The 8340-nt window shown below is 45.8% G+C and overlaps 1 pseudogene; it reads left to right on the top strand.

Moving 5' to 3' along the window:
• The first annotated feature begins 214 nt into the window (after window positions 1-214).
• Window positions 215-7769, top strand: LOC119535504 (annotated as a pseudogene).
• The last annotated feature ends 571 nt before the right edge of the window (window positions 7770-8340 follow it).

The following is an 8340-nucleotide window of genomic DNA, read 5'->3' as shown; positions in this document are numbered from 1 at the left end:
TTGAACAGTCTCCTCCTGATTTAAACAATGCAACAACTCATTCTAATTGTATAAAAATTTGTATAAACATTTTTAATCATGCAAAAAACTCACATGATTCCCTCTACCCGATGAATGAACTGAAATCCTTTTTGCAACAGGGTAAGGGATAAAAAAAGATTAGTAAAGTGTAGGTAACAAAGAATTTGGACCATGGAAATGTTTGCCAACTGACATGGTCTTTATCACTCTTGGAAAGATCCAGGTCAGTTTGGAATTCCTGGGAGACACCTTAGGCCTAAGGAACAGTGGAGAAAACAAATTTGATTATGCCTCTAGGACAAATTCTAAAGTCCCAAGCACAGCATTGGTGATGCAGCCACTGTTCAGCTATCCTGTTCCTCTGCTCAGCCAGCCTCTTCCTCTGCTCAACTAGCCTGTTCCTCTGCTCAGCTGGCCTGAAGCATCTCCCACTGCAGGGCTGTTGGCTCCCAAAACGCCTTTGTCACCTTTGCTGGAAACCCAGTCCCACTCTTGTCCTTTATCTGACTCACATCTGTTTCAAGACTCAGCCCAAGTATCTGTTCTTTTGTTTTGGTTGTTTTGATTTCTTGGGTTTTTTTTTTTTCCTGTTTTTTTGTTTGTTTGTTTGTTTTGTTTTGTTTTGTTTTTGTGGCATGTAATTTTTTTTAACTCTTTATCAAGGAGTTTTTAAAAAAACATTTGAAACAAAACAAAGGAATAAGAAAAATTAACAGCCTGAAATAACTACATTGCTTCCCACATGTTCCTACCATACCCCAAGAAAATTAACAAACCATAGTCATTCCTGAGCATTCCCATACAATTAAGATTACCCTCCATTACTTTTCTGTTCTTATTGCATTATTGTTCAGTAGTTGCTTTCTATTGCTAGGTCTCCTACATTCTACAATATAAAACTTTTTTTTTTTTCCTTTTTCACAGAGTTCACATTAGTGGTAACATACAGTATCTCTCTTTTAGTGTCTGGCTTATTTCGCTCAGCATTATGTCTTCAGTGTTCATCCATGTTGTCATATGTTTCACAACCTCGTTCCTTCTTACTGCCATGTAGTATTCCATCGTGTGTATATAACACATTTTGTTTATCCACTCATCTGTTGAAGGACATTTGGATTGTTTTCAACTCTTGGCAATTGTGAACAATGCTGATATGAACATCGGTGTGCAAATATCTGTTTGTGTCACTGCTTTTAGATCTTTTGGGTATAGACCAAGAAGTGAAATGGCTGGATTGAAGGGTAACTTGATATCTAGTTTTCTAAGCAACTGTCAGACTGTCTTATAGAGTGGCTGTACCATTATACAGTCCCACCAGCAATGAATAAGAGTTCCAATTTCTCCACATCCTCTCCAGCATTTGTAGTTTTCTGTTTATTTAATGGCAGCCATTCTAATTGGTGTGAGATGATATCTCAATGTGGTCTTAATTTGCATCTCCCTAATAGCTAGTGAAGATGAACATTTTTTCATGTGTTTTTTAGCCATTTGTATTTCCTCTTTGGAGAAATGTCTTTTCATATCTTTTGCCCATTTTATAATTGGGTTGTTTGTACTATTGTCATTGAATTGTAGGATTTCTTTATATATGGAAGATATCAGTCTTTGATCAGAAACATGGTTTCTAAATATTTTTTCCCATTGAGTTGGCTGCCTCTTCACCTTTTTGACAAATTCCTTTGATGTACAGAAGCTTTTAATTTTGAGGAGTTTTCACTTATCTATTTTTGCTTTCATTGTTTATGCTTTGAGTGTAAGGTCTTGAAGATATTTCCCTACATTATCTTCTAGGAGTTTTATGGTATTGTCTCTTATGTTGATGTCTTTGATCCACTTTGAGTTAATTTTTGTGTAGGGTGTGAGGTAGGGGTCCTCTTTCATTCTTTTGGATATGGATATCCAGTTCTCCCAGCCCCTTTTATGGCCTTAGGACTGTAAATTCATAACCAAATAATCCCCCTTCATAAAAGCCAATCTGTTTCTGGTGTTTTGCATTAGGCCAGCTTCAACAAACCAGAACAACCTTGCACCTTTTCTAATAGGTTTTATGAGGTCCCAGTGTCAAGGTTGGTCAAAGAAATCTTGGTAATGCAAAACGTACTGGCCAGATGTGTTCTTCACTGCCTCTCTCCTGTGTGACCTCCAGCATACAACTGTCTGTCTTCATGTCCCTGCCAATTCCCAGAAGATATTTCAACCCTCCCTCCCACAGCAAACAAGGGGAAAACACTGTAAACCAGAGCCCAGAGCAAATAACATTAGGATGAACCATATGAAATTGCCATCTTTGTTAGTCAAAAGTGGCCAAATATTGGCAACTTCACATGGTTCATTAGAATATAACGAATAACAACTATCATTGATGAAATAATCTCTCTTGATCCTAACACTCTGTGAGGTAGGAGCTATTACTGGTCCTTTTTACAGGTTAGGGAACTGAGGCTTAACTGTGCCAAGATTGTTGTACCTGGGTCTGACTACAGAGCCCGTGACTTTTCAGTTACTGTCGGGATTTCTTAATAAGACCCCCGGCTTTGCTACTCTCCCCTCTGAGGTTAATGATTACCGGAAACCAGTTACAGTGGCAGGCTCTGGTTTGAGTGTTATAGTCCCTACGATATCCCTATGATTTTCCTTGCGCGCAGGCCCTTTCCTCCTTACTTTAAATTTTCGTTCCTGAGTTAACCTAGTTTCCTAGTTAGCCGCTAAGGTTATGGTCACTCGTGGCCAAACCCTTCGCTCTCCCTAATTCACCATTGAAGGATTGTATAGTTTTAACGAAAACACGCGTCTTCATTATTTGTGGGTCAGAGCGCGATTTTCTGCGGGTGTGGATCATTTGCTGACGGGGAGGTGCAGCCCAGGTTTATCTCCTTATCTCTCCCTAGGGCGGGGCTCAGCGGCCTCATTTCTAGCACCTGGAAAAAACCACCCTTCCCCTCCGAGCCAGGAGCCCCCCAAGCTCCGCGGGCGGGGGGTACACCCGGGTGGAGACGCCACGTTTTCCCTGAGCCCTTCTCCCTCCTCAGTAATGTGCGAGATCTTTCGGGGGCGAAACTCACTTCTTGCATCACCAAATATTCGGATCTGAAACCTGATACAAGGGTCGTGGCATGGCGGAGAGCTGCAGGGATGCACCTTTAGCAGGGTTGCGGGGAAATGCAGGAAAACCCAGGTGCTCAGATCTCAGAACCATCCGGATCCGGCCCGGCCCAGCCCAATCCCGCAACTGCGAGCCGCCGCCCCTCCCCAGGAGCTCCAGAGCCAGCAACCCAGGCCCCGCCCCCAGAGCCGCACCGGAAATCTCGGCCTCCGCGTCCTCCGGCCCCGCCCCTCTCCTCCTCGCCCCGCCCCCGGCCAAGTGGCCCCGCCTCCGCCGCCCTTTGCCCTCGGCTCGAGTGCTGGCGCGCGTGTGCGGCTGGGGGTCGGGCGGCGGTTGCGTGGGAGGCCCGGGTTTCCGCCTCACGCTCCCCCATCCGCACAGGCCCTGGCCGGGAGCCGAGAGCTGCTGTGCGCCTGGCGCGCCCTGCACGTCTCCGCGGCCCGCGCCAAGGGGAGGGAGGGGAGGCGGGGGCAGGAGCCCTTGGCGGGCAGGGCGGGGAGAGGTGGGGGCGCGGGGAGCGCTCGGGGTCACGGCCCTTTCTGCTCGCAGAACCGCGCTGCCCGGGTCCGCGTGGGCAAGGGGGACAAGCCGGTGACCCACGAGGAGGCCCACGCGCCGCACTACATCGCCCACCGTAAGGGCTGGCTGTCGCTGCACACAGGTGAGGCCACAGCGACGTGCCAGAGACAGCAGCACGCCCACCTCAGGGGCACAGGAAGAGGAGCCCTCGCTTTTGTTCAGAATGTTAAAGGACGGTTAAAAACAAAAACACCCACGAATGTCAAGCAAATAGAAAATGAACATGTGTCCAAGATTTTTGTTTAACTCAGTAATTAATGGTGGAATCAGAAATCTAATAACATCTAATAAAAAAATCTAATAGAATCTAATTAAAAAATCAAAACGCTGAGACACATCAGGAATATTGAAATGAACCTAAAGATTAATGCAAAACTAGCTTTTTCCACCTAGGACATAGAGTCAACTGAACCTCCAAAGAACAGAAATTATTAGAATGTCTGTAGACAAAAATTATTTTGCATTGTTATCACTTAGGTCCAATTTACCGGGATGTAAGATAACTCAGGCAATGACAGGTCTAAAGCCTGCTTGTAGAATCACGTAAGAGATGACTGTGCTCTAATTCATGCCATTTTCTTTTTAATCACATATGTTATCTCTACAAGTAGTATTTGTTTGGCTCCTGGGGGTGGGGAGAGGTTCTCAGTTTGGATGTCTGAGATGCCCTGGAAAACGTATTTACAATATAGATTCCTGTCTCCCAACCCCTCAGGTCTGGCTCTTAGGTCTGGGGGTGGGGTGTGGAGAATTTTTTAACAGGTTCCTTAAGTGTTGCAGGGGGCTCCAGGGACCACATTGTGTAACTCTGCAGGAGGCTCTCTCAGGGGAGAGCTTGTGTCCCTAATCTTAGAAGTAGCTGGTGGCCAGTGCTTCTGTAAGCCAAGAAAGAGTGGGAAAGGGGCCAGATCATCTTTTTGTGCCCTGGCTTCAGGCCTAAGTTTCCCCTTTTATAAAACAAGGATAATGATATCATCTACCTTGCAGGATTGGTTTAAGAATTTAATGAAATAAAATACTTTGTTGTTATCCCACTGGTAGAGGAAAACAGAGGAGGTGGTGGGGCGGGGCATGGGGGTGATGCCCATAGCTTGTGGGTGTCACCTGTGGAGTCTGGCAGGTCCCTGAGGCAGCTGGGCTGACTCTTCTGTGATGTCCTTCTCTCCTCAGACAACCTGGACGGGGAGGACCATGCTGCAGATTGAACAGTGGAGGATGTCTTCCTGCACACGTTCCTGCTGGTACCTTCCCGGGCTGCCTGCCTGACCAGGTGGAGATCTGTGCCCTGAAGCTCAGGCAACTGCCTTCTCACAAGTACTACTTCCTTGTGGGCTACAGTGAAATTCTGCTGTCCCGCTTTTAGAACCGTCCCATGCGTCTTCATCTCCAGACTGTTCCCTCAAAGGTTGTGTATAAGAAGCTAGAGGACAATCACCCCCTCTCCCCACCTTTTTCCATCAGTCTCTAGCCTGCAAAGGACTGAAGTATGTTGGAAAGAAGTGAAGTAGAACATGGGGAAATGCATCCCCTCCGTGTACTGAGGCCTTGTTTTTAAAGCTGCTGTAGAATAATGGCCCTCTCTGCTGTCCTGCCTTACAGGATGTCTCTACTATTCCCGTGGAACTGTGGAGGGCTTCCCAGGAAGGCCTCCCATTACCTGAATTTCAGCTCTGGCTCTACTTCATTGAGTACCTTGTGCCAATCACAGTGTGAACAGTTTACCCAAATTTTTTTTATTTTCTCCAAGTGGAAAGATCCATTATTGCTGATTATAATCATTGTTAATTTTTTAAAAAATCAAAACAATATGAACATATTCTAAGAAGACCAAGAAGCATTCTTACAGTTCTCCCCCAGAAAGAAATAACACTTTATTGTGTTTTATTTTCAAATGTACCCTTTTTCAGAATTATTTTAGTACATACCCATCCATTCATTCAACAAATTTACCTTCTCTGTGGCAGGCTCTCTTCTAAGTGCTTGGGATTCATTAATGGGCAAAACACTCCAGGATCCTTGGTTTATGACACTGATACTCTGGTAGGGGGGACAGGGTTAGGCCACTTAGAGACTCCAAGGAGGTGAAGGAGGTAGACATGCAGGTAAACTAGCACAGAGCATTACAGAAAGTTGCCCCCATGAAAGCCTGTGTGTGGTGCTGCAGGAGGGAGAGGGTGGGGGGAAGCAGGGATCCCTGACTTTCAGCCTGACACTGACTCACAGCCTCACCCTCATCCTGACCCTGACTGGACCTTCACACCAATCCTGAAATTGACAGTGACCCTGGCTCACTAACCCTGACGGTGGCATTGACCTTTACCCTGACCCCAACCTTGGCTCATCCTGACCATAATCCTCACTCTGACACTGAACCTGAACCTCAGCCTCACTCACTCTGGCATTAATCCTGTCCCTGACTCTGTCCCACAACTCGGCCTTCACCCTCAACCTCAGTGTAGCTATGACCATCACCCTCACTCTCACTCAGACTTTCCCTGATCATGTCTCTGACCCTTACCCTGACCAAAACCCATGCTTGACCCTGAATCTGACCTTAACCTGTCTGACTCTCAGCCTGACTCTGACTTTCTCCATCACACTTACCCTAACCCTACCCTGCACCCCGACCCTCCCTGGTCCCTCTCCTGGATACTGGACTTCACTCTGAACCTGACACCTACTCGGTTCCTGACTTTGATCCTAAATCTGACCCTTGCCCTGACAAAGACCCTGACTCTGAACTTCATCGTAATATTATCATGAGCCTTATATAGATACTGGACTGGAATCTTAACCTGATCCTGACCTCATCCTAACTAACGCTGATGCTCACCTTGATTTTGCCCAGAACCCCTCACCCAGACTCCTAATGTGACCTTCATCCTGAAACTGAGAGTCATGTAAATCTGACCCTGACTCTTCAACCAGACTTTCACCTAGACTCTGATCCTGACCTTGACACTGAGGCTCAACCCTCATGTATACCATGTCCTTGATCTTCTCCCTGAGATCCTCAGCAAGGCTCTGTCCCTCACACTGATCTGACCCTGGGCTTGACCCTGGGCTTGACCCTGAACCTGACCATCACCCTGACCCTGATTTGGACCATTCTGACAATGCTTCTGACCTCAATCTGAATTTTTCCCTCACCTTGTTTCTGATTCTCACCTGACACCAAGTTGTACATGTTCTCACGCTGATCTTGACCTTGATCTTGACCTTGATCTTGTCCTTGCCTTGATCTTGACCTTGACCTTACACTGCCATTAATGCTGATCCCCAGCTTGAACTTGATCCCTTACCTTGGTCCTTTATTGTCACCTTGATTTTGAGCCTATCCCTTACCATATCCCTCAGGCTTTTTAAAAAATTTTATTGTAGAAACTAATATGGAACACAAAATTACTCTTTTTCACCACATTCGAGTGTACAATTTCAGTAGTAGTAATTTATATTCACAGGATTGTGCTACAGTCACTGACATACATTACCCCTTCTTTCTCATTACCTCAAACAGAAACTATTAACACATTAAGTTATCACTCTTTTACCACCCTGGCCCCTCCCATGCCCCTCTAACCTATAAACTACCATCTGTTTCTGTGAATTTTACTTCTAGGTATTTCATATAACTGAGGTCATATAATATTTGTCTTTTTGTGTCTGCCTTAATTCAGTCACCACAATGTAGTGTGATACATATAGCATCTCCTACCTGACCAAGTATTGATGTCACCCCACCTTCCTTAGACATCCCTTCCTGGAACACCCTGGAAGCCGAGCTTTGGCTGCTATAACCTTGAATGCAGCCCACCCCTAGCAAATTTTCTTTTGAGAAAAGAGCACATAACAAAATATTTTCCCAATGTTTGCAGGTAAGCCCCTGACACTCAGGCATCTTTGTTCCTGTTATATATATGGTTATATATAATCTGTGGAGAGGTTGCCATATATGCAGAGTGAACTTCTTGCTTTTTCACTGTCCATTGCAAGATAACTGCAGCTCTGTATGGGAGCTACTAGGGGAATTAATCAGTTCCCCTAATAAATATTATTGGACTGATCACTCTGGTATTTAGTACCTTTTTCATTGGAATCTCAGCAGCCCTGTTCGGGACAGTCCCAGCTGGGTCTTCCCCTCTGTCTTCTTTTGGGGTGAGTCCTGCTGCTGGTTCAGTGGAACAGAATTGGGGTAGTAAGCAAGATTCTGGAGACATGAGCTGGGGAAAGAGGAACTGGCAAAGAATTCTAGGTTGGCTGCAAGGGTCTATGTGTGGCTCTGTCACATGTCTTGTAGACGTCTGGGTCTTGGAGAATGGTGATGCTCTAAAAGCTCCAGCTCTGGCAGGTCTTGCCTTCCTGCTGAAAGGGCTAAAGTTGCATTCTGCTGGCCAAGAGGGGAAGCAGCTAGTGACTGGGGTAGTGTGGCCCCTGTTGTGGGCAGCAAGAGTGACTACCAAAGCATGGTTAGCAGTGAAGCCAGAGTATATAAACTAGAGAAAAAAGTGCAGTTGGAGGAAAATATGAGGTCAACTGCAACTTTGCTGGGAACTGATATGGCTGAGAAGGTGGAAGAAGCGGAGTCTAGGTTGAACACCTTGGCCTGTGAAAAATGGGTGGGAAAAGGCTCTCTAACA

This window comes from Choloepus didactylus, chromosome 5 (genome assembly GCF_015220235.1).
Source record: "Choloepus didactylus isolate mChoDid1 chromosome 5, mChoDid1.pri, whole genome shotgun sequence".
In the NCBI taxonomy this organism is placed as follows: domain Eukaryota; kingdom Metazoa; phylum Chordata; class Mammalia; order Pilosa; family Megalonychidae; genus Choloepus; species Choloepus didactylus.
Note: the sequence above shows the minus strand (reverse complement) of the source record. Positions and strands in the feature narration are given on the sequence as shown.